This window comes from Primulina eburnea, chromosome 17, assembly GCF_022965805.1.
Source record: "Primulina eburnea isolate SZY01 chromosome 17, ASM2296580v1, whole genome shotgun sequence".
Classification (NCBI taxonomy): domain Eukaryota; kingdom Viridiplantae; phylum Streptophyta; class Magnoliopsida; order Lamiales; family Gesneriaceae; genus Primulina; species Primulina eburnea.
Window position 1 is genome coordinate 13,184,646 of NC_133117.1, and position 27,431 is coordinate 13,212,076.

Consider the following 27,431-nt stretch of genomic DNA (forward strand, 5'->3'; position numbering starts at 1 on the left):
AACTAAACCGTCGCCGATTTATAATTTAGCGACGAGTTTTTATTCAACCGTCGCTAAAATTAATTAAACTTATCGGTTCATCTTTTTACTTCGGTATCAAATGTTTTCATTATTTTTTACTTCATCAAAATTGATATGCCGAAGTAAAATATAAAAAAAAAATATAATGAAGCCCGTGCTTTTAAACATCCGAAGTAAAATATATTATTTTACTTCGCTTGTGTTATTACTGAAGTTATTGGTAATGTATTACTTCGTAATTTATTATTGCCGAAATAACGCCTGGCGAAGTAAAATCCGATTTTTTTACTAGTGCTTGTTTTCAATATCACTCAGTTAACTAATGAAAGTGCGGAAATAAACTGAATGACAAATAGAATAAAACTTAAATTAAGGGACACAAGATTTGTGGATGTTCGAAGATTTCAAACACTCCTACGTCACCTCTTCTAGCTCGAAAATAGGATATTCACTAAAAGAATTTGGTATATACAATGAACTGTACAAACCCCTTCAATATGGACTTAACAATGTCAAAACTGAAACTCTTAGGCTCAATGCAATTTATCAGTACTCAACTAATATGTAACTTCTTAGCACAACTGATCTCTACAAGATCGAATAATACAACAGTGAGTGTTTGTGCTTTTAAGCTCAAGATATATCTTGAAAGTTATGAACATGTATGCTAAGCGTGAGCTTTTGAGAGCTTTTAAAATTGAAAGAGTATGAACAGAGTTCTTCTTGATGATTTTTAACATTTCGTAGCTTGATTATTCTCTTCACGTGATCTTTCTCGACTATTTATAGGCTTTGTTTCCAACGGTAACAACAAATACATTTAGAATCTTTATATCTGTTGTATAGCCACGTCAACGCTCTTCTGTCAATCGTACATTGTAACTTTTCTGAAATGCGATATTCTCACTACATTTTATAGTCTGCTCTTGTACAGTTTTCAGTTGATAGCTACGTTCCTTAACTGATGACGTGTCAAACTAATTTATCAGTTGACAAAGACGATAGGATTAACTGATTGTTCTCAACTGATTGTTTTGTAGTTGATCAGTTCCAACTGATCATCTAGTTGAATACATAGTTCAGTTAGCTTAGCTAAGTTCAGTTGCCTTTGACTATATACGCATTAATCTTCAATTCGGACATCTATCAGTTTACGAATCTTTCACCTTCAGTTTTCTCAATCATTTGTTCACTGTTCTCACGTTTAATTTGTCAAACTTCGAAATAAAGATCTCAATAGGTTTATACATATTAATTAAAATATTAATTACAAAATCTATTTTGAATTCTAAAATGTAGAAACATGACAAAAAAAAGTCTGGAAATAACAATTATTAGAATCAACAAATCGAAACAATAACTATTTAAATATCAATCAACATTTAGTTTACAAAAAAATTATATAAAAACTCTTACAAATTCTAAATATACATTACGAACAAAATACTACAAAAATCATAAACATAACAAACACTTGTGATATTTGCTATACAATTCACTAATCACTGCAACTATTGATTTCACATAGTAGTTTTTGTTAGAAACTTAATTTCAGTGGTTTGACAAACTAAGAGATTAAATGAATTGAACTAACTGATCACGAACTGACAGTTGCCTTACTGAAGATTAGTGCGCAGGTTATTAAAGGCAACTGAAACCAGTCGAACTGAATTTGCAAAGTTAACTGACTGATCAGTTGATATATTCAGTTGAGAGCTTATAGCGTCTTCATATCACCTGATCATTCAGCTGTACACGTCATCAGTTGAAAAGGACATTAGACCGACAACAGTACAAAGTAGACTGCTACTCGTAGTGGAACGCCGCATTTCAAAGTTTACAATGTACGACTATCAGAAGAATATTGACGTGACAATAAACGGATATAAAGATTCAAATATTATTTAACGTTACCGTGACAATCTTCGAACATCCATAAATCTTAGTTTTATTAGTTCAGTCATTTATTCTACCTTCCAGTCAGTTTATTTCTGCAACTGTATTCAGTTAAACTGATTGTTATCGACTGACAAGATTCTTAGTATCAGTTTGTCACAGAACTGACACTTCATTCGAAAAGAGTTTAAAAAATCGTGTATGTTTATTCAACCCCCTTCTAAACACATTTTTTAACATCTCAACCGATCCTATCAGTTTTGTACAGAAGACCACTTCCCCTCTTTCATGAAATTTCCTGCAGCAGATGACCATGCTAATTTGCACCACCAATGCAACCACATATTCTTCATGTTCATCAATACCTTGCAAAGATAAATCATCAATGTCATCTTCTTGTTCCCCTCTTTCATGATGTTTCCAACAGAAAATGTCTCATTCTAACATATATAAGATGAAAATTAGCCATTTATTCCCTGAAAAACAGTCAATGAAATATCAGCTGAAATCATCTTGTGCAAGCATCGATAATCCACAAACCAATAGAGTACATGAAACTAAGGTCGATAGCGCATGGAATTAGGAAAATAAATTCTCAACCGGGTCACCAAGCAAGTGAATTTTCTTCTGATTGGTAAGTATTACGGGGGGACTGCACCACATCATTAAGAAGAAATCCTACTTACATAATTCATGTTAAGAAAAATATTGACAAAGTTAAGAAAATGGACCTGGTTGTGAGCAGGAAATGGTATGATTGATGCACAAACACCCAATAAGTGACATCATCAGCTATATACACAAGATGATGGACACTACTAATACCATCATTTAAAACCCACAACAGCCAAAACCAACATTGAACAATCGTGTCTTTCTTCCATTGCTCAAATTCACAAGGGAAAGCTTTAATTCCCTCCTCATTTATAAATTGTATGGTGATTCCCCTTGAGAACTTCTTTTGATTCACATAATAACACTTATATCTTATTAACTACTTGCCATTCATAAAAATAAATCCTTTTCCTACAAAAAAATTTAAAGAAAAAAATGCTTCTTTTTTATCTTCACCATTACCAAAAAAATAGCATATTTTATGAAATACATAAGATCATAGAGAACTTCATACACATAACATTCTACGAACTGAAATAATCACAACGAGCAAATAATAACTTATTTCACATAAAGCAATCAATACACATCATTTGAATTACATGTTTACTCCCAGAATTCAGTAGAACACACTACATCCAGTTGAGCTCGGGTACAGATTCAGAACATTATCAGTTCCAGTAAAATATGTTGGATCTGGTTTTCTACACGTCCAAATGCAGCGGAAGTTTAAAATTTTTTATTTTTTTTGACAATCAAAATATGTTTAAACGCTCGTATGATTAATCATAAACATTCATAGGGTGTTAGAATTATACCTTTAGTAAATTAAATCACTTGGCTCCAACTAATTCAGTATAGGCGGATCTAGCTCTTGATGAATCCCTACGAACGATCTTCAAAAACACTTTCTTTCAATCCTTCTAATTAGGTCTACGACAAAAAGATTTGTTTCTCTTTCAAATATCACTAGAATATTTGAAAGAAGTTTTACATTGATATAGAACACCAAATTTTTTTTTCAAAAAATACTTTTAGAGTATTCTTATTGGAATAGCCGAAAACTCCTTTCCTCTAATTCTCCCAAAAGTGACACCTCAATCTTTTTAAAATTTGAGAATTAAAGAAATCTAAATCCTTTTTTAATTATCATTTACTTAATTAATTTTATTATTTAAGTAAAATAAATCTTCGGAGTATTATGGTTGTGTTTTGCAAAATCTCACAATCCAAATTAGTGGAGGCTCTCATTTTCAGGTCAAAAAAAATTTCATAAACTAATTACCATAATTAATATTAATGCGCTTGATTAATTAATTGTGCTAGTCCAACTAGTTTAATTAATTAATCAAAATCCATTAAGAACTTTAATTATTTAGTATGTTGGACTTGTACTCCTATAAGCCCATTAAACATACTTCACACTATATTTAATTTAATATTTAATAAACTCAACTTTTGAGTTTAATAAATTAAATCTATTATAAATTCAACATTTGAATTTAATATTTAAATTATAAATTCAACTCCTTGAATTTATCATCTCAAAAATTTAATAAACTCAACTTTTGAGTTTAATAAATTAAATTCTATATTTTATAAATTCAAATCCTGGAATTTATTCTCTACAAATTTCATAAATTTTCAACTTCTTGAATTTAATATATCATAAATTCAACTATTTGAATTTATTTTCTCAAATTTTAGTTATCATAAATTTAACTCCTTTGAATTTACTATATCATAATATAAATCCAACTCCTTGAATTTATTCTCTCAACGAGAACAAACGATCCAGTGCTTGTGTGACCCTCAATGGTTCAGGGATACAGCTAGCCGTGGGTTCACAACTCTTTCTGATTCAGGACATAATCCTTTATTCGGGCTTACTCTAGTTAGCCCCATTCTTTTCATCAACACCTTGATCAAGAATGTCAGAACTCATTTCTGATTGCAGCCATCGGATAATGGTAAGAGCGTCTAGTAGCATCCTCCCATGATCCCCTAGGTATCAATGATAGTGCCTGCAAGAACCAGTCGATTATGATTAACGTACAGTACGGTCCCTTCATCTCATATATCCCGATCGAATCTGCAACCATTGGTTAATCGAGGGTTGCATAATAATTCGATAACTATGTGATAACTATAATAGTGGCATCGCGTGTACTATTTGAGAACTCCTTCTCTAACGTACATCTCGTACTCTGGCCAGAGATTCCATGCACTATTATTTCATCAGATCACACAGGATATCCATACCCGCAGATGAGTGGTGAATCCCCGACTACAATGCACTGGCTCCTATATGTGTTGCAACTGTACCCAACCTCGCCACCTGATGACTCTCATGGAGTCGGTAAACAAGTCAAAGCACATCCCTAGCATATAGAGCCTCAGTGTTGTCCCGGGTAGTAAGGACTATTGGTGTACAATCATAACCGCGGACTTATGCTCTCGATGAATGATAACCACTTGGAAAGTCCGAGGGAGGGTTGTTCGGTATAATTATCATATGACTACCCATTTGCATGTTTGGACATCTCCATGCCCTTACCAAGAAACGCAGTACACAATATCACATATGCCAGTCTCGAGCTCAAGCGACCTTTATCCCTGTTTTAGGCGGCTGAATCGACTAGGAACGGATTAGAATATGTACAAATGAGTTTCAACATCGAATTACGATTCATTTGTAAGCATAATCAAGGACGTTATCTATGCTATTTGCATGGGTATACAGATAAAGTATAGCGAAACCATTAAAAGTTAAATTATATTAAAATAAAAATTGTTTATTTCACTTGAGTCAATAAATTTCCTAGCCAATCGTTGGCTTGCAGAGCATCTACTCTAACAATCTCCCACTTGCCCTAGAGCCAACTACCCATAATCCCATTGCTTCGCGATGCTTCTCAAACAATGGTGCTAGCAAGGGCTATGTAAGTGGGTCAGCAACATTATCTGCAGAGATGACTCTTTCGACTGATATGTCTCCTCTTCCCACAATCTCCCTTATGATGTAAAACTTCCTCAGTACATGTTTGGATCACTGATGAGACCTTGGTTCCTTTGCTTATGCAATGGCACCAGTGTTGTCCCAGTACAACGGGACTGGATCAACTCCATTAGGAATAACACCCAACTCTTGGAAAAAATTCCTCATCGAAACTACCTCTTTTGCTGCATCAGATGCAACAATGTATTCAGCTTCAGTAGTGAAATCCGCAACAGTGTCTTAGTTGGAACTTTTCCAAGAGACAACCGCACCATTAAGCATTAATACAAAGCAAGAGGTCGATTTCGAATTTTCTACATCACATTGGAAGCTAGAATCAGTGTAGCCTTCCAATTTCAATTCTCCACCCCATGGACCATGAACAAGTTCTTAGTCCTTCTCAAGTACATAGGAATATCTTTCAAGGCCTTCCAATACATTGGACATGGTTTTGCCTAATATCTGCTTGTAACACTCAGAGCGTAAGCAACATCAGGACGTATCTATATCACACCATACATGATACTACCAATGGCTGACGCATATGAAATATGTGTCATCATCTCTATCTCTTCATCAGTTTTGAGACACATAGCATTAGATAGAGTAATACCAGGACACATTGGTAGGTATCCTGATGTGAATCTTTGTACGAATGAATAGAAAACATGATTAAAATCGAATCGCGCCCTCAATTCAATATCAAACAAAGAATCGTTGTTGTCCCGATCTTTTGAATCAAGTGTGTGTGTTGTGATATTCACCTCTAAACTATGAAAAGTCTAGCAACAAATAATCACGAGATAAACAATCGAAATTATAACGAACCTTCGAAGAACTAGTCGACGACAATCCGCACAAGCACGATCGACAAACGCCACAAAGTTAAAAACTTTGATAAGTTTGATTTCCGAATAACAAAGCGAAGCTTTGAACGTTTGAGAGTAAAACTCTAAACTTTGATAAAAATCAAAATAATGAAATCTGAATTTTGTCTAAAATTTCGTCCAATATGGTTTACATATCAAAAAAATTGCTAGAATCTAGTTACCTCACAAAATAAAACTCTAAAGCTGGAAATTAAAATATTCTCGAAAAAAACGCGCGCTCGGGCGGTAGGAAATTACCGCTCGAGCGCCGAGGGCTCTGGACTATTCGCGCTCGGGCGGTAGATTATTACCGCTCGGGCGCGAGGCCTTCTGTAAGTTTTCTCCACGGGCAGTACATGTGGCGCTCGGGCGGTAATATTTGGCCGCTCGGGCGCCGATGCTTCTGGTCTCTTCTTCATTTATCACTTGAATAATGTTCTTGTGACTTCCAAACTCACTCCCATGCATCGAAAACCCTCCAGCACTTTGCACCTCGCTTGTAAGTCCTTCCTCCTTGCTCATAAGCCCCTGCAATGCTTCCTTGAATCTCTTCGATCGTCCCCTCGTGATTGGTCCCTCCGGCAACTCTAAAGGGTCCCATGCTTTCCTTGGAGCTTGACCATCCGTGTTTGCATCATCCTCCCCTTCTTGAAAAGGATTTGTCCTCAAATCCAGTTCGTCACCTACATCAAACAACGATAAGTCACTAACATTAAAAGTAGAACTCACGTTATACTCACCCGGTAGATCGAGTTTGTAGGCGTTGTCATTGATCCTTTCAAGGACTTGGAATGGTCCATCACCCCTAGGTAATAGCTTTGAACGTCTCTTCTCGGGGAACCTTTCCTTTCTCAAGTGTAGCCACACCCAATCCCCCTTCTCAAATATCACCTTCTTCTTCCCTTTGTTGGCTTGCTTAGCATATTGTCCATTCTTCTTCTCAATGTTGGCTTTGGCCTTTTCATGCAACCCCCTAACAAATTCAGCCTTCTTTTTGCCGTCCAAGTTTAACCTTTCACTCACAGGTAAAGACATTAAATCCAACGGAGTCAAAGGATTAAAACCGTATACAATTTCAAATGGCGAATAGCTAGTAGTAGAATGCACGCAACGATTATATGCAAACTCAACAAATGGCAAGCAATTTTCCCAATTCTTTAAGTTCTTTTTAAGAATAGCACGTAATAAAGTTCCTAACGTCCTATTGACTACCTCAGTTTGACCATCCGTTTGAGGATGACAGGTCGTAGAAAATAGTAATTTATTTCCAAGTTTAGCCCATAGTGTTTTCCAAAAGTAACTTAAGAACTTAACATCACGGTCAGACACAATAGTCCTAGGCATGCCATGCAACCTAACGACTTGTCTAAAGAACAAATCCGCAATGTTAGATGCATCATCAGTCTTGTGACAAGCAATAAAGTGTGCCATTTTAGAAAACCTATCCACAACAACAAATATAGAGTCCCTCCCCTTCTTTGTCCTAGGTAACCCCAAAACAAAGTCCATAGAGATATCAACCCAAGGTTCACTAGGGACGGGAAGTGGTGTATATAATCCATGTGGTAGTGTCCTAGACTTAGCTTGTCTACAAGTTATGCACTTCTCACAAACACGCTCAACATCACGTTTCATGTGTGGCCAATAGAAATGTTCATGCAGTGCACTTAAAGTTTTAGCCACACCAAAGTGTCCCATCAAAACACCCCCATGTGCCTCCCTAACAAGTAGTTCACGAATGGATGATTTAGGAATGCACAACCTATCTTCTCTAAACAAGAAACCATGAAGCAAATAAAATTTTTCATGTGGACCATGCATACAAGTTTCAAACAAGCTCTTAAAATCCTCATGTAGCACATACAATTCCTTCACATGCTTAAACCCCAAAATTTTTGACTCCAAGGTAGAGATTAGTACGTACCTCCGTGATAGTGCGTCGGCCACTACATTTTCCTTACCTTGTTTGTACTTTATGATGTAGGGGAATGTTTCAATGAATGCTACCCACTTGGCATGCCGCTTGTTCAACTTCTGCTGCCCCTTAAGGTGCTTAAGAGACTCATGATCCGTGTGAATCACAAACTCCTTAGGCCTCAAGTAGTGCTGCCACGTCTCTAAGGTCCTCACAAGTGCGTAGAACTCCTTATCATACGTGGGATAATTCAGCGCTGCTCCATTGAGCTTCTCACTAAAGTATGCCACCGGCCGTCCGCCTTGCATCAAATCTCCACCGATACCTACCCCTGAAGCATCACATTCAATTTCAAAAGTGTTATAAAAATCAGGTAAAACAAGTAAAGGAGCATTAATTAATTTTTGCTTAATAAGATTAAAAGACTTCTCTTGCTCCTCGCCCCAACAGAATGGAACGTTCTTCTTAATCACCGCTGTCATTGGTGCTGCCAATGTGCTAAAATCTTTTACAAACCTCCTATAGAATCTTGCAAGGCCATGGAAGCTTCGAACTTGACCAACAGTAGTAGGCGTTGGCCAATCTCGAATAGCACTTACCTTATCTTCATCAACTTGTATCCCCTGTGAACTTACCACAAAACCAAGAAAGACAAGTTTGTTTGTACAAAAATCACATTTCTTTAAGTTAGCATATAGATTTTCAGCCCTTAGTGTGATTAGCAAAAGTTTCAAATGACCAACATGCTCATCCAAGTCTTTGCTATATACTAGGATATCATCAAAATAAACAACAACAAATTTTCCTATGTACGCACGCAAAACATGGTTCATTAACCTCATAAAGGTGCTAGGAGCGTTAGTTAAGCCGAAAGGCATGACCATCCACTCATATAACCCGTATTTGGTTTTAAAAGCAGTTTTCCACTCATCACCTTCCCTCATCCTAATTTGGTGATAACCACTCTTCAAATAAATTTTGCTAAATATGCAAGCACCATGCAATTCATCTAACATATCATCTAGTCTAGGTATGGGATGCCTATACTTCATGGTAATGTTATTAATTGCCCTACAATCTACACACATACGCCATGAGCCATCTTTCTTAGGAACTAATAAAACAGGTACGGCACAAGGTGACATGGACTCACGCACAAAACCCCTATCTAACAACTCACTTACCTGCCGTTGAAGCTCCTTGGTCTCCTCCGGATTGCTCCCATAAGCTGGACGATTTGGCAATGCACTTCCGGGTACCAAATCAATTTGGTGCTCAATCCCCCTCAATGGTGGTAGTTCTTGAGGTAGCTCCTCCGGAAATATATCATCAAATTCCTGCAAGAGTGAAACAACAATGCTCGGAAGGGATCCGGCTATATCACTTGTGTTAAAGAGGACCTCTTTATAAAGAATCAACACAAGTGGTTCATGTGTGTGCATCAAGTGTTTCAACTCACCTTTTTGGGCCATATATGTTTTCTTTTTGGCCTCTTTCCTCTCATTTTCTTTCCTCTCATTCTTTTTTTGTATGGCTATCTCACTCTTTTGATCACTCTTTTTTTCAGCCATTTCTTTTTTATTCTCCAAGGCCACCTCACTTTTTATTTCACTCTTTCTTTCGGCCTCATCTCTCTTCTTTTTTTTCAAATGGTCCTCCAACACTTGCTTTGGAGACAAAGGAAGTAATACAATGGTTTCCTTCTTCAAGACAAATGAGTACTTATTCTTAAACCCATCATGTGACACACGCATATCATATTGCCAAGGTCTACCCAACAAAATATGACATGCATGCATGGGTACAACGTCACACAAGACCTCATCAACATACTTCCCAATAGAAAAGGACACCAAAACTTGTTTGTTCACCTTCACCTCCGCACAATCATTCAACCATTGAAGCCTATATGGTTGACTATGCTTTAATGGAGGTAAACCCAATTTTTCTACCATCTCACTACTAGCCACATTAGTACAACTTCCCCCATCTATGATAAGATTGCAAACCTTGCCATTCACAAAACACCTAGTATGGAACAAGTTTTCCCTTTGGTTAGTCTCCTCCTCCTTGACTTGGGCACTCATGATACGCCTAGTCACTAATGCTTCACCTACAACCGCCTCATATTCCTCATCAGGATCCTCTAACGCAGGCATCTCATCATCAACATCACCCTCACTATGCGATTCATACTCACCATAGTCATTTAAAATCATCACCCTTTTATTAGGACACTCACTAGCCATATGACCCAACCCTTGACACCTAAAACATCTAGTATCTCTAGCTCGATTAAGAGGAGTTTCAGATTTACCTTGCACTCCTTGTTTAGGCGCCTCTTGCTTAGTCTCAACCTTGGGCTTTGTCCACAACTTGCTTTCATCACGTTTTGCCACATTTGGTCGCCAAGAAGTTGACGAACTCCCACCTTGATTGGCGCGGCCAACTCCCCGTCTTTTGAGTTGTTGCTCCACCTTTATGGCCATTTGCACCATCTCGTCTAGATCCAAGTAGTGCCTAAGCTCCACTTGATCTTGAATCTCCCTGTTCAAACCACAAAGAAAACGTGCCATGGTCGCCTCACTATCCTCCTCGGTATTTGCCCTAATCATGACTACCTCCATCTCCTTATAGTAGTCCTCCACACTCTTAGCTCCTTGCCTCAAAGTTTATAACCTCTTAAACATCTCCCTATAGTAGGCACAAACCTCTTCCTCATGACCCTCTTCATCTCATCCCACGACTCAATGGGTCTCTCATTATACTTTCTTTTAGTGGTCACTAATTGATCCCACCAAATGAGAGCATAGTCTAAGAATTCAACCACCGCCAACCTCACCTTCTTTTGTTCGGAGTAGTGGTGACATTCAAATACGAACTCTACCCTCTTTTCCCACTCTAGGTATGCCTCCGGGTCAGACTTCCCATGGAACGATGGAATTTTCATCTTAATGCTACCCATGTGACCATCTTCCCTAGTCTCATCATATCTACCCCGCATGACTTCCCTTTTTCCTCTACCAAATCCTCTACCTCCTCCATTCCTACCCCAATTCTCATTTTGACTCTCATCGCCTCCTCCCAGATCATACTCCTCATCATCTCTACCCAAATCCCTAGGCTTAGGTTTACCCCCACTAACACTAACCTCAAGTTTATCCAACCTCTCATGCAATGACTCCATTTGGGTCGTCATCACCCTACTAAAATCCCCAAACAATGCATCTAGTTGGGCCTTAGACAACCCCGAATTCGAACTACCTCCTACCTCCCTCTCCATTTAATGTCAAATTTGTACCTGCAAGAAAAGGTTAGTAGAAATAAAATAATTCTCACCCAAATGCTCACGGTCACTCCAAAGAAATTCACTCGTCTTTTCTCACAATTTTGTTTGCTCACTACAAATACTCACCGTTCACTCCAAAGAAAAGTCACTCGCACTCAAGTGTACCACTCAAATTTTGAAAGCTCTCTTGGAAGTGCTCAAGCTTTGTATTATGGGTATATCAAACAATCAAGCTTCAAACTTGTGAACAAATGCGACCGACTCACTTGGACTGTGTAGACAAGAAATTCGAATATAGGGAATATTTTTTTTTTGACTGTGAAAGACAATTGAATATGACTCTCTAAAGGGAATAGAACAATATACCAAAACAATTGCGTAGGCAAATTTTCGAAATTTTGTACTCTTTTTTTTTTTTTTTTTAGCCTGAGTACAACTCGAAAATCCCCAAAAAAATGAAGAAAGTTGACCTAATTTTTGAGAAACACTGTTTCACGAAAATTGAATAACGATAGAACGAAACAGATCTGAAAACGATTGAAAAAATAACACAGATCTGAAATTTAACAAGATAACTTACTTGATCTCAATAAACATATGCTCTGATACCAAATGATGTGAATCTTTGTACGAATGAATAGCAAACACGATTAAAATCGAATCGCACCCTCAATTCAATATCAAATAAAGAATCGTTGTTGTCCCGATCTTTTGAATCAAGTGTGTGTGTTGTGATATTCACCTCTAAACTATGAAAAGTCTAGCAACAAATAATAACGAGATAAACAATCGAAATTATAACGAACCTTCGAAGAACTAGTCGACGACAATCCGCACAAGCACGATCGACAAACGCCACAAAGTTAAAAACTTTGATAAGTTTGATTTCCGAATAACAAAGCGAAGCTTTGAGCTTTTGAGAGTAAAACTCTAAACTTTGATAAAAATCAAAATAATGAAATCTGAATTGTGTCTAAAATTTCGTCCAATATGGTTTACATATCAAAAAGATTGCTAGAATCTAGTTACCTCACAAAATAAAACTCTAAAGTTGGAAATTAAAATATTCTCGAAAAAGACGCGCGCTCGGGCGGTAGGAAATTACCGCTCGAACGCCGAGGGCTCTGGACTATTCGCGCTCGGGCGGTAGATTATTACCGCTCGGGCGCGAGGCCTTCTGTAAGTTTTCTCCACGGGCAGTACATGTGGCGCTCGGGCGGTAATATTTGGCCGCTCGGGCGCCGATGCTTCTGGTCTCTTCTTCATTTATCACTTGAATAATGTTCTTGTGACTTCCAAACTCACTCCCATGCATCGAAAACCCTCCAGCACTTTGCACCTCGCTTGTAAGTCCTTCCTCCTTGCTCATAAGCCCCTGCAATGCTTCCTTGAATCTCTTCGATCGTCCCCTCGTGATTGGTCCCTCCGGCAACTCTAAAGGATCCCATGCTTTCCTTGGAGCTTGACCATCCGTATTTGCATCATATCCTCTCTTGGACTCTTCCATAGAGAATCGTCTTGTAATGGTATCGATATAACTGACTTGGGTGAGTCCGAGTATCCTCTTTGATCTATCTCTATAGATTTGTATTCCCAATACATAGGATGCTTAACACATGTCCTTTATGGAGAATTTACTTGCTAACCATACTTTAGTTGATTGCAATAATCCTACATCATTCCCAATGAGCAGGATATCATCAACATAAATTACTAGGAATGTCACCGCACTCCCACTAACTTTCTTGTACACACGCATGCTTCCTTAGGATTCTTAGCAAAACCAAACTCTTTGATAGTGCTATCAATTCTGAAGTTCCAACTCCTTGACTCCTGCTTGAGACCATATATTGATCTCTGAAGTTTGAATACCTTCTGCTCACTTCCTACTGATGTGTATCCCTCAGGTTGAGACATATAAATTTCTTCTTTGATGGTACCATTGAGGAATGCAGTCTTTACATCCATTTGCCATATCTCATAGTCCTACCATGATGCTATGGCTAGTAGTATTCTATTGGACTTAAACATAGCAACTTGTGAAAAAATTTCCTCATAGTCAACTCCTTGCATTTTAGTATAATATTTTGCAACCAGCCTTGCTTTGAAGGTCACTACCTTCCCATTCGCCCCAAGCTTTCTTTTGTAGATCTATTTTCACCATATGGGTATGAATCCCTCAGGTTGATCCACCAATGCCCAAACTTGGTTTGAATACATAGAGTCCATTTTTGACTGCATATCTCCAAGCTATTTGGTTGAATCAGTATCAGATATTGCTTCTTTGAAATTCATTGGATCACATCCAACACAATTCTCATCATGGCCTTGTTCATGAAGAAGCGTATATCTTGAAACCCTATCAGACCTTCTAGGAGCTTGTACTTCAACTACTGGTTTTTGGAAATTATGTTCAACTACTATAGTTGAGGATGTATCTTGAATTTCTTCAAGTTTTATCATCTTGCCTTTTTTATCTAATAGAAATTCCCTTTTTCAAAAAATGTGACATTTCTTGAAACAAACACTTTTGCTTCATTGGGATGATAGAAATAATATCCAACATAATTCTTTGGATATCCTACAAAATAGCACAAAGTGGATCTACTATCCAATTTGTCTCCCACTGTCTGCTTCACCTAAGCAAGACATCTCCATATTCTCATGTAAAAATATTTGGGAGTTTTTCCCCATCCATATTTCATATGGTGTTTTATCCACTGCCCTAGTATAGACATTATTCAACAACATTGCCGCAGTTTCAAGCGCAAAGCCCCAAAATGATATAGGCAATTTAGTGAATCTCATCATCAATCGAACCATGTCCAACAAGGTTCACTTACAATGTTCAGAAACACCATTCAATTGTGGTGTTGCTGGTGGAGTCCACTATGAGATAATCTCATTCTCTTTTAGATAACTCAAAAATACAGCACTCAAGTATTCTCCAACTCGATCAGATCGAAATGTCTTAATAGTCCTTTCTAGCTGTTTTCCTACTTCAAATCTGAATTCTTTGAACCTTTCAAATGCTTCAGATTTGTGTTTTATCAAATAAACACAACCATACCTCGAATGGTCATCGGTAAAGGTAACGAAGTAGGATTGCCCATATTTTGTGCTAACACTTAGCGGGCCACAAACGTCTACGTGGATCAAATCCAGTAGACCATGCACACGTTCCACGTTTCCATCGAATGGAGTGTTTGTCATTTTTCCTTTTAGACAGGATTTACAAGTAGGTAGAGAATTTATGTCTGACAAGTCAAACATGCCTTCTCCCACTAGTTTGTGCATCCTTTTTTGAGAAATGTGACATAGTCTAGCGTGCCATATTTCTGTGGGGATTTGGATCATCTAATTATCTTTTGTTGTTGAAATCATGTTTACTTGGACATTCACTTATCATTTCCAGAATATTTTTGGCACATATAATTTCTTACGTCCGGACTTCTTGCAGTGAAATAAATATCTTCTGACTTATCGAGCTTTGTAGGCCTTTTAAGTGTCTTTCAGAGTTTGCCTCTTATTGGGATTGTTTTTCTTGTGAGGGACATAACATTTCTTTCCCTTACCTAGTGGACCTTTTCGTCTGACGAGATGCCCATAAGAGAAAAAACAATAATTTCCTGTTTTATGGTGATCTCATAAGTTATAAGCGTATTGAATAGCTCATCAAGGCTATCATCTATCTTATTCAAATTGAAGTTCACCATAACCCCGTCAAATGAGGAAGAGAAAGACAACAAATTGATGTAATCAATTAACTCATTAGGAATCACATATTCCAGGCCCACCACATTTTCAATAAGCCCAATCATATGTCACCATGCTCATGGGCCAGAGCCCCATCTTGCATGCATGTAGTCACGAGCTTTTAAAATGGTGTGCATCCTTGTAGGAGTTTCATGCACCATGCAACTCTTGCACGTCATTCGAATGTCATCAGCATTCAACACTTCCTCAAATTGTCTCTACAGTTCATTTGACAAAGAAGCGAGCATGTTACACTTTAGCTTGTATACTATGGTCCTACCATCTTGCATGCTTTGTCAGTTCAGCAGGACTGACATTAGTGTGTATGCTATTTTCTCCGAATTTAGAACAATTTTCCCAACCAATCTTGAAAATTAGATTTGGTTAGCTTGTTAATAACAAAATTGGATTATGTGACGAAATCGAAAAATATACTGATATGGAAACAGAATAATTGTTGCTGATTATTTTAAAATAATTTTAAAATATAAAATATGGATTTTATTTTATAAACCTCCCTCCCACTATTTTGACATTTCCACCACCATCTGATGAAAAGGGGAAATCTTATTTCTTTAGTTGGCACGTAGAGTCCAATTAGCCAATTATAATCCCGAATAATATCAGCCAATTATAATTTCTAAAAGGTAGAATCCAATTACATCCCTATGCAACCTCCGTGTATTTTGCCTCACGTTTAATAAGGACCCAATAATATGATGCCGTTTATTTTCACGTTTCAAACCAACCCATTAATATTGAGTTGTAGTGGACGGTCGCCATGAGTTCCCTCAATAATATGAGCCAAAGTCATGGGAGTTCCACTCGATTCACATCATATGTCCGGTGGAAGTCACAGCTTTCCGGCATACAGGCCTCCCCAATAATATGAGCCAGACGCTGTTCGCGAGTAGCGATCAACATGCAACCACGGTTGATGGAAGACAAGGAAAAATTAAACTCTTTTAATTTTTACTTATTCAGTCTGATATAAATTTTGAATCATATTCAAAATGAGAGATTTTAATTGTAGTGCCCAAAATTCAGTACACGTATAACACATGCATTTATTTAAATTATTAAATCATTTCAATTAATTTTAAATGAGTTTTAGCGATGCATGATTTATTTAAATGCATTATTTTAAATTATTTATGTTTATGCGATGCACATTAAAACGTTTTTCAAGTTTCATGTTTCAGGCGATTATTCGAGGCGGGATCGAGGAAAAGACCGGTGACAGTGTTGGCAAATTAAAATGTGGTATTTTATTTTAAGTTGGGGATGGGGAAATTTATTTAGTTATCAAGTTTTAATATTTTTAAATTATTACTATGTATTTAGAGATTTAAGAGTTTGAAACTTTAAAAGTGGTGTGTAATTATTTTAATTGTAGAGTTTGATTAAATTAGTGTGTGTTAACTTTTTATTAGTATTTTAAATAGTTTATTTAGCTAGAGTTTCTCCTAATTAAAACACACACACACTTTACACACACTCACACACACTTACACGTTTTTACACACACTAAAACACACACAACACACACAAGTTTTAAAATTCAGATTTGTATTATTTTGAGAGAGAGCAAATTCTAGGGTTCTTCTCCCCATAGCAGCCACCCCTCCTCTAGCAATTTCCAGCAGATTTTCGTTGGTTTCCTTCAGAGAAAATCGAGCCACCGTCGTCCCGGACCAAGCCTCGCGCCGTCTCCGCTTCGATATCGCCGTTTCGGTAAATTTACCATCAAAAGGCACGTATAATCTGTTCTTTCTGTATCGATCAGGTCATATTATGTGTTGCGTTGTTTTATGCGTAAAAATATGTGTGCGGCGTTCGTCGTTTGAGCAGAAATTGATTCGGATCGGTTTTGAATGAATTTTAGATCTAGAAACTCGTTTTTGCTGTTCCCGTGTAAACTGCGAATATTCGGTGCATATTTTGAGAAAACTTTTAACTACAAAGTCGTAGAACGTTTCGATACCTTCGATTTGATATATGATTCGAAATTTTTGGACAAAAATTGAGTGAGTTATGACGTTTTTCGTGGGACTGCTCAAACTGCGATTTTTACGAAAATATGTGTTCTTGAGCTTTTATTGTTGCAGGCTTCGTTGGGAATCGACGGGTGATCGTTGCTGCGTCTAGGTATGTATGGTATGATGTTGGACCATTATTTATCATGTCGTTCGGTATTGATAGGCACTCGAATACACTAGAAGTCGTATGAACCGATTTGGTGTCAATTGCCACGTTTGTGAATTGTGTGTGTGCCGTATGGTAGACGTCATTGCTTTGGGGTGCTTGTATGGAGTTGTTTCTATGTGTTAGCATGTTAAGTTGTGCCTCGGGGTGTCGGTTCATAGTTCGTGCAACCGGGTCTAGAAAGTTAAGCAAAGCATGTACAAGAATTTTCGTAAGTTCGCGATCACAGAGCCTACACGGACCCTTACACGGACCCTGGCATGGGGTCCGGGCCTTTGTTCTTCCGGAGTGCATTTTTCCAGAGTCTGCACGGACCCTGGCATGGATCTTGGCACGGGGTCCGTGTCCACCCTTTTTCCTGGAGTCTTTCACCCGAGTCTACACGGACCCCTACACGGAGGTAGGCACGGGGTCCGTGTCCCTTCTTCCTTCGGAGTATCATTTCACCGCACCTAGACGGACCCGTACACAGACCCGGGGTAGGGGTCCGTGTACTCACTGTTTGGGAAAGATTTGTAAGTTATTTTTGGGATTTGACGTCATGGTTTAGTGCAAGGATTTTCAAGGTCGTGTTATGGGAAATGTTAGAACGTCCTAAGTATTGATTGAACTTGAGAGTAAGTATGATTTCTACGTTTAAGTTATGCAAATTCATGTTAGTATGTGCAGCAACGGCCCCGATCAAAGTTCCAACGAATCCCTCAACGCCAAGTAAGTATGTATGACGTGCAAGAAAATTATTTTAAGTTTTTGAGGTATGCTAAATGTCTTGTGACCAAATTATGTTTAGGATTGGAAAGCGTTAAATTATGAACGGGGACCAATCCGCCCGTTAAATTATAAACGGGTTAGATCGTGGTTGGAAAGCGTTAAATTCTGAACGGGGACCAATCAGCCCGTTAAATTATGAACGGGGATCTTATGTATGCGGCCGTGGATACGTCCCTGTCAGCCCAGTACTGTGGTATAGTCTGATCAGGCTCTTTTATGTTATGGGTCACTTGCTTTGAAACATGCCTCTACGCAAAATGATCAAGTTATGTATGTTTACGTATGCAGTATGTTTATGAAAGTTTATGTTGATGACACGTCTAGTTATGCATGTACGTATGTTCAAGTTTGTTATGCAAGTTCAAGTTTCAAGTTATGTATGTCCTATTTTAAAGTTGCATGCGATTTTATTACATAGTACTAGTTATCCCAGTTTATACGTGTTGAGTCTTTAGACTCACTAGACTTGATCGATGCAGGTGAGTATGTTGACGAGGAGGCAGGAGGTGGTGACCAAGGGGCAGGCTTGGACTGAGCGGCAGGCTAAACCCGAGGACCGCCCACGTTATTTTACGATTCTTTTTATGCAAGTTTAAAATACTCTGATGTTATGTTTCGTTTCAAGACTTTTGGAACAGTGTTTCTTTTCAGCAAATTTTATTGGTGATGTCGATTTCAAATATTTTTATTGATGAAGGATGTAGTGACGACCGTATTTGATTTCATTTCCGCATTTCATTTAGTTTAAAAGAAAATCTTAAATTTTTCCGCAAATTTTAAGTAGTAAAGAATACTGTTCGTTACATTAATTTTAAAATTATCTCATTATTTTAATTTAAAAATCGCGTGCCACGAGTTTGTATTTTTGCCGGATCCATGCAACTATATTATCTAATAATATACATACATGCATACTACTATATATCGCATATATCATAATATGAAATTCAACAATAAATAAGGATGATCGATCGCCAACACTATTAGATCCATGTGAGCCAACATGGATCCAGGTCCAAAACCTAGGTAAATGCAGGGATGGAAATACAACTATTACAAGAGCTTCCAATATTTTACATGTCTTCATCTCGTTCCGGGCTCACCATCTTCCAGCCTTGATCTCCCACTATTTCTAATAATTACATTTAAATAGCCATGACACATAAGGGATACATCTCATGAGGTGGGAACGAGCCATAAACCAAGCCCACTTTAATAATATCAAATATTTAAAAACGAATAAAACAATAAAATATCATAACATACACCTAACACATTGGTCAAGGCTCTCGATCATCCTTCATTCATTTAATATCAAATATTAACATCCATTTAATTAAACAATTTAATTCATTGATAAATCATATATCTAATAATTTTATCACTAACCACCACAATTATTAAAGAATTTAATAAATTAAATAAACTCCTTTATTTAATTTCCAATTAAATCAATAATAATTGATATCTTGTAAAACTCATTTTTACCATAAATAATTAAAATGATATTCTAATTATTTATTTTACAAGAAAATTAGTAATTTTCTAAAATTAATTCTCCAAAAGAAAAATTGAACTAATTTTCAAAAATATCAATTTTGCCCAAAAATTTGAAAAAAATCAGAAAATCGCATCCTAGGCCCAAATAATTCAAGCCCATTATCCAGAACGGTTCCCGAAACACTCCCGGGCAGCCGCCCGCGCTGTCCGCCCTGCTGCCCGAACGTTTCGGGCAGCAGCAGGGGTCCTTTGCACGCAGGGCGCGCACAGGTGCGCGGCGCGCGCAAATAGCGCGCAGCGTGCGGACGTTCCGCACGCGGCGCGCGTGCAGCCGCCACGCGTTGTGCGGACTCTCCGCACAGTGTGCGCGCGCGTAGCCGCCGCGCGCTGTGCGGAGCGTCCGCACAGCGCGCGCGCGGCAGTGTGCATGCAGGCGCACACATACGATGCCCGGATTTGATAATATTTTTTTAAAAAATTTCTGGAAAATTTTTTTTTTTATGGTGCTACAATTTTTTGAAAAATTTTCTTGTGTGCTTAGAAATAAATTATTCAATATCAAAACCATACGATTTAGAAAAACATTGGCTCTGATACCACTATTGGATCTGGTTTTCTACATACCCAAACGCCGCGAAAGTTTAAATTTTTTTATTTATTTTAACATTCAAAATATGTTTGGACGCTCGTATGATTTATCATAAACATTCATAGTGTAACGCCCCAGATTTGACGACTGTCCTCACTGTACCAAGACAAGTCTTTCCAGCGTGTTTATGTCCTCACTCACACGCACTCTAGGAAATTTCCCAGGAGGTCACTCATTCCAAAATTGCCCCAAGTCAAGCACCCTTAACTTTGGAGTTCTTATGTGATGAGCTACCGAAAAGAATATGCACCTTCGTGATATGAGTAGTACCAATCAAATCTTTTAAGCCCTCTTCAACTGTACAGTCCATAACATTGAACAGTTTCGGAATCTCTCTCATTCCCGTGTAGGTCGGTTCATTCATGTTCTGTTGGAAACGTAATTCCGGTGTTTGGCAAAAGATTTACCAACTGAATCCAGCAATTGAATTTGACCAACTGATCGACGTAACTGAACACGTCATCAGTCAACTGATCGCTACAACTGAAGTCTATTCCATGGTCCACTGATCCTTACCAGCTGATCTCTCAGCTGCACACATCATCACTTGAAAGCGACAACCGACAAATAGTACAGCTATCTGCAACTTGTAGTGGCTCGCCGCATTTCAGAATGAACAGTGTACGATTGTCAGAATATATCGACGTGGCAATCAACGGTTAGAATATTCAAATATCTTTAATGTTACCGTTGAAAGGGAAGCCTATAAATAGTCGAAGACAGCAGCTGAAGAATATCCGACGCTCAGTTATCTTATCTCACTTGATGCAACGCTGCAAAAATATCCACTCACATTCAGAAATCAACCTCACGCTTATCAGTTATATCAGTAGTATTCTAGACTACGCTCTTGAGCTTATATAGCACTTTGTAATCGATTGATAAATTTTATAAGTTGTGCTAAGATCAGTTACGATCTGTAAAAGCGTTGTATACTAAGAGTTTCAGTATTGGCAAAGTGATAAGTCCAAACTGAAGTGGGTCTGTACACTTTTTTGTATTTGATCAAAGTCTTTTAGTGAATATCCTATCTGCGTGATAGAAGGGGTGACGTAGGAGTTATTCAAGTCTCCGAACATCCAGAAACAGATTGTGGTGTTATTACTTTCAGTTATCATTTTCAGTTAGATACTCTATCTTTCAGTCAGTTAGTTTTCCGCAACTGTTTATTCAGTTTAACTGATTTTTATTGACCGAAGGGATATCTTAGATTCAGTTTGTAATACAACTGAAATCAGTTTGTCGAAGAATAATTATAATTGAGCAATGTTTATTCAACCCCCCCTTCTAAACACTCTTCACCCGATTCACTGATCCTTTCAAGTGGTATCAGAGCAAGTCATATCCTTTCAAAGAATATCTATACTCAAATAGCTCACTATGTCTTCATTCAACAAGATTCCTATGTTCACCAGAGAAGACTTCGACGATTGGAAAATCAGGATGCAGGCTCATCTAGCTGCACAGGATGATGACATGTGGTACGTTATAACTGACGGACCCATGAAGATCTTGAAAGCTAACACAACAGTTGCAATCACAGATGGGGCACCTCACAGTATTGAAAATCCCAGAGATGAGTGGACTGCTGAAGACAAGAGAAAAGCTAATTTGGATAATGTAGCAAAAGACATATTGTACAAAACACTGGACAAAGTGACGTTCAGTAAAATCAAGATGTGCAAAACAGCCAAAGAGATTTGGGAGAAACCAAAGAAAACAAACTATCTGTTGCTGTACAAAAGTTTGATAACATCAGAATGAAAATTGGAGAAACAATGCATGAATATGATGAAAGAACCAGCTGCATCATCAACGAACCGAATGCACTTGGAAAAGTGTATACCAATAAAGAAGTAGCATTGAAGGTTATTAGAGGTCTGCCCAAAGAATGGGATGTGAAAACCATGGCTATGAGGGAGTCTAAAGATCTGAACAAAGTTGAACTCCATGACCTGTTTGCTGATTTAAAAGCATATGAATTTGAACTGCAAACTCGAGAAGGAGAACCATCTACCCCAGCAGCAACCACTGCCTTAGCTTCTGTAAGATCAGAACCATCTGGTTCAGTTGAGAAAGTTGCAGATCAACTAAGCAACGACGCAATGTCATTGTTCATCAGGAAATTCGGAAGATTTATGAGGAAGAATCAAGGGAATTTTCAGAAGCAGTACCAAAGAAACAATTCCAGAGAAGAGTCCAATGCATGCTACAACTGTGGCGAACCTGGTCATTTTATTGCTGACTGTCCCAAGCCTAAAAAGGATAGTCAAGTTTCAACTGATAGAAAGAAGAAAGTGTATGAGCATAAGAGTAGATCTAAGGACGATAAGAAGCCTTACAGAAAGAAGCATGAAGTACTCCTAGCTGAGGACAACAAAGCCAAATGGGCAGAGACTGACAGCGAAGAGTCAGAACCAGAAACCTCTTCCAGATCTAGTGAAGATGAGGAAGAAGTAAAGTGCCTAATGGCTGATGACACAGAAGTTCAATCAAACAGCCAACAGGTATTTGACTTTAACTCAACTGATTTTACAAGAGAGGAACTTATTTCAACTCTTTATGACATGGTTAGTGAATATCAAAAGCTTGCCTTATCATTTGAAAAGGCCAGAGTAGAGCAAACTGATCCTATTGACAATAAGACAACAACTGATATATCAGTTGAGATGTTGAGTCTAAAAAGGGAGATTGCCGAATTCAATACTGAAAGGAGCAAGGATCAATTAATGATTCAAAAGTTAATGCTTGAAAACTCAAAGCAAACTGAGCTCATTCAGGCTTGGAATAAATCATCCGTTGCATTGACTGATATACAGAACTCTCAGAAATCATTTACTGATAAAACTGGCTTAGGGTTCAGTAACCAGGATGAAATACCTTCCAAAGATATTCAACCAAAACTGAATATGGATAAAGGGATATATATTCACTTTGTCAAACAGTTATGGTACAAGAACAAGCTGAGCCGAGTAAACTGATTGAACAGCCAACTCAAAATATGAGAAAGGGCAAAATATGTGGTATTGGTTATAGCCCAAGAGTTGTGACTGACTCACGAAGTCAGCCACCAAAATTTTTTAGCAAAAACTATTCAAATGGCTATTCAAACTACTATAACACCAAGCCAGTTTAGAAAAGATATTGGCTGAACAATCAGTCGAAAAAGAGCAAATCACATGTTGTATCTTCAGCACACCATACACCACACACACACAGACCGGGAAAGACAATTTTGAATACAGCAACTGGACGGTCAGTTAGACTGATCCAAGTTTGGATTCCTAAAGGACTAATCAACTTTGGACCGAAACAGAAAAGGGTACCACAATCTTATCTTATGTTTGATTGCAGGTAATAGGTACAAGCATTGGATCTATATGGTATTTGGACAGTGGATGTTCACGCCACATGACAGGAGATTCAAATTTATTAACTCAACTGATCAAGTACACTGGACCAAACATCAATTTTGGAGATAATTCTAAAGGTAAAACTGTGGGTAAGGGTAAGCTTATCCATGGTAACTTCACCATTAATGATGTTTTATTAGTTGAGAATCTCAGGTATAATCTGATCAGTATCAGTCAGTTATGCGATAATGGATTCTCAGTTCAGTTTGACAAACATTCTTGTTCAGTCAAAAACTCAACTGAAGAGATCATCCTAGCTGGCAAAAGGTGTGGAAACACTTATAAAGTCAGCTGGAATGATCAACCTTATGCACCAGTATGTTTTATTGCCTCAAAATCTTCTAAAAACTGGTTGTGGCATAAGAGATTGAACCACCTAAATTTCAAATCTATTGCATATTTGAGTAACCACGATCTTGTCACTGGATTGCCCAAAATGGATTTTATCAAAGACAAAATTTGCTCAGCATGTCAGTTTGGAAAACAAATCAAATCCTCTTGTAAGAACAAGGGTCGTAAATCTTCTTCCCGATGCTTAGAACTGTTACATATGGATCTATTTGGTCCTATACCAGTCATGAGCTTAGGGGGAATGAAATACACCTTGGTAATTGTAGACGATTTTTCAAGATTTACTTGGGTTATATTTCTCAAGTCCAAGGACCAAACTACTGCTCAACTGATTAAGCTTTTCCAAAGATTATTAAATGAAAAATCAGTTGGAATTGATAGAATCAGGTCCGATCGGTGAACTGAATTTATCAATCAAATTCTTTCAAATTATTTAGAGAATACCGGAATCAAGCATGAGCTCTCAGCAGCCAGAACTCCTCAGCAAAATGGTGTAGCTGAAAGGAGAATTCGGACCCTCAAAGAGGCTGCTAGAACAATACTTGCTGATTCCTCTATCTCTCAAAGGTTTTGGGCAGAGGCAGTGAACACTGCGTGTTACACTCAAAACAGATCAATGATTAATAAGAATCATATGAAAACACCTTATGAGATCTGGCATGGAAGAAAAAGTGTGGTTTCCTACTTCAAAATATTCGGCTGCAGATGTTTTATACTTGTCAATGGTAAAACCCATTTAAAAGCTTTTGACGCTAAATCTGCAGAAGGAATATTTCTTGGTTATTTTTCAGTGAGTAAAGCCTATAGAGTCTTCAACAAAAATACTTTGAATGTTGAGGAATCTATTCATGTTGTGTTTGATGAGTCTACACTAACTTCTAAGCCAACTGATACAGTTGAGCTAGCTGATAGATTTACAGATATAAGCTTGGACGATGATGATGAAGAAGATATCCATCTTAATCAAAACAACCTCCAATCACCTGAACCTGACATATTGGATCAATCAGCTGAATTGGAAGCAAATCTTGATAATCAGTTAGTGGAGCATACAAATGAGAATCAGTTGCCAACTGAATTAGCTCCAACTGAAACTGAAGACATTCAGTTACCTACTGAGGGAATTTCTAATACAGAAGAAACAAATGCTGAACTTAGATGGAAGAAATCACATCCTCCAGAATTGGTGATAGGTAATCCATCTGATCCAGTAAGAACAAGAAATCAAATGCCTAACTTATTTATCCATTCAGCTTTTGTATCTTAACTGGAGCCAAAGAAAACTGATGAAGCTCTTGCTGATCCGAACTGGATAAATGCAATGCAAGAAGAGCTAAATCAGTTTATCCATAACAATGTCTGGAACTTAGTTCCAAGACCACTCTCAAAAACTGTGATAGGTACAAAGTGGGTGTACAGGAACAAGCTAAACGAAGATGGATCAGTTGTGCGCAACAAAGCAAGGCTAGTAGCACAAGGATATAGGCAGGAAGAAGGAATTGATTACGATGAGACATATGCACTAGTTGCAAGACTGGAGGCAATCAGAATATTCCTTGCCTATGCTTCATTCAAAAACTTCAAAGTCTATGAAATGGACGTAAAGAGTGCATTTCTCAACGGCCAGTTGCAGGAAGAAGTCTACGTTGAACAACCTCCAGGTTTTGTCAATCATTACCTTCCTGATCATATCTATCATTTGAACAAAGCTTTATACGGTCTTAAACAAGCTCCAAGAGCTTGGTACGAAACCCTTTCAAAATTTCTAACTGATCATGACTTTTCTGTTGGAACAGTTGATAAGACATTGTTCAAATTCTCCAAGAATGTTCATATTCTACTTGTTCAAATTTATGTTGATGATATTATTTTTGGGTCAACTAACCCCAAATTATGCGAGAAGTTTTCCAAGTTAATGCAGGAGAAATTTGAGATGAGTATGATGGGTGAACTGACATTCTTCCTTGGTCTACAAGTGAAACAGCTGGATTTAGGAACTTTTATCAGTCAAACCAAATACACTAAGGAATTGCTGAAAAAGTTTGGCATGGAATCATGTTCAGCTGCAAGCACCCCTATGAGCTCATCAGCTAAATTAGTGTAGTGACCCGTTCCAGAATCACCTACTAGTCAAGAACTAAGCATGCAACTAACTTAATTAATTATAATCAGAGATAACAGCGGAAATATGGCCAACAACAATAGTTATACAACCCAATCGAAATCGAAGTCTAGACTAACTCAAAATGAAATATCCAGTACAACCATATCGAATCAAATGGAAAACACTGAAAACTAAACCAACCAAGCTACTCAACGTCCTCCTCCTGCTCCTCCTGAGCCATCCAACCTGAGGCCTGCCCCGTGGGAATGGGGTGTCCAAGAATAAATAAAACCGAGGACGTGAGCGATAAGAACGCCCAGTACAAAAATATGAGTATACAAACCTATATGAAATGCACATGCTATGATATGATACCAGGGTAGTCAAGAAACAGGAATCACAAAGGATCTCAAAATGCTCAGTCTAGAGGCGCCAAGTGGATAGTGCCGCGCGGTCCAACCTCTGGGTCACTGCATCCACTACAAGACAGACGTGGACCTAAAATGTCCCGGACCACCGAAGCCCTCCCGACCCGTCGGCCACTGTGTACTCTCGGTGTCCATGCGTCCACAAGACAGGGCTGAGCGGCCCCAAGATATAGCTTATCTCGAAAGAGATACAGCTCAACAGTAAAGGCTATCTCGAAGGAGATACGGCTCAACATGATATGCAATATGCATCATAACTCGTGACATAATAGCATGCATCATATGACATATAACAATGCAGCAAATACTCATGCAACACATATATGAATGTATACTCAACCAGGATATCTCGGATAGTACTTTCGTACCTCTATCACAGCAAGCCTAGCCTTACGCAACACCGCTAATCAGGTTTAGCACAAGCCTACGCATCAAAAGCATACTCAATCAATACTACCATGCTCGACTAGCAAAACCAGTACTCCCTAGTACTACCAAAGGTTTAGGGTTTACCTTCGTCCGTCGACAGCCCTTTGATGTCGATTGCCTTGAAACTCAGGCGCCGCTACGCTACTACTCCTGGCAGCTCTTGGCTATCGCTCGACCAACAACTAACCCTAGAAACCTTCCAAACTCTCCAAAATGAGAGAA

At 38.1% G+C, this 27,431-nt stretch overlaps 1 long non-coding RNA gene across 2 annotated transcripts in view; it reads right to left on the reverse strand.

Annotated features, from left to right (window-relative positions):
• Nucleotides 1-1,982: 1,982 nt before the first annotated feature.
• Nucleotides 1,983-27,431, reverse strand: part of LOC140818302 (uncharacterized) — an 81,855-nt gene continuing 56,406 nt past the window's right edge. For both annotated transcript variants that reach the window (XR_012114945.1, XR_012114944.1), the window contains exon 3: nt 1,983-2,393. This is a non-coding gene — a long non-coding RNA (uncharacterized lncRNA). The remainder of the gene's footprint in view (nt 2,394-27,431) is intronic.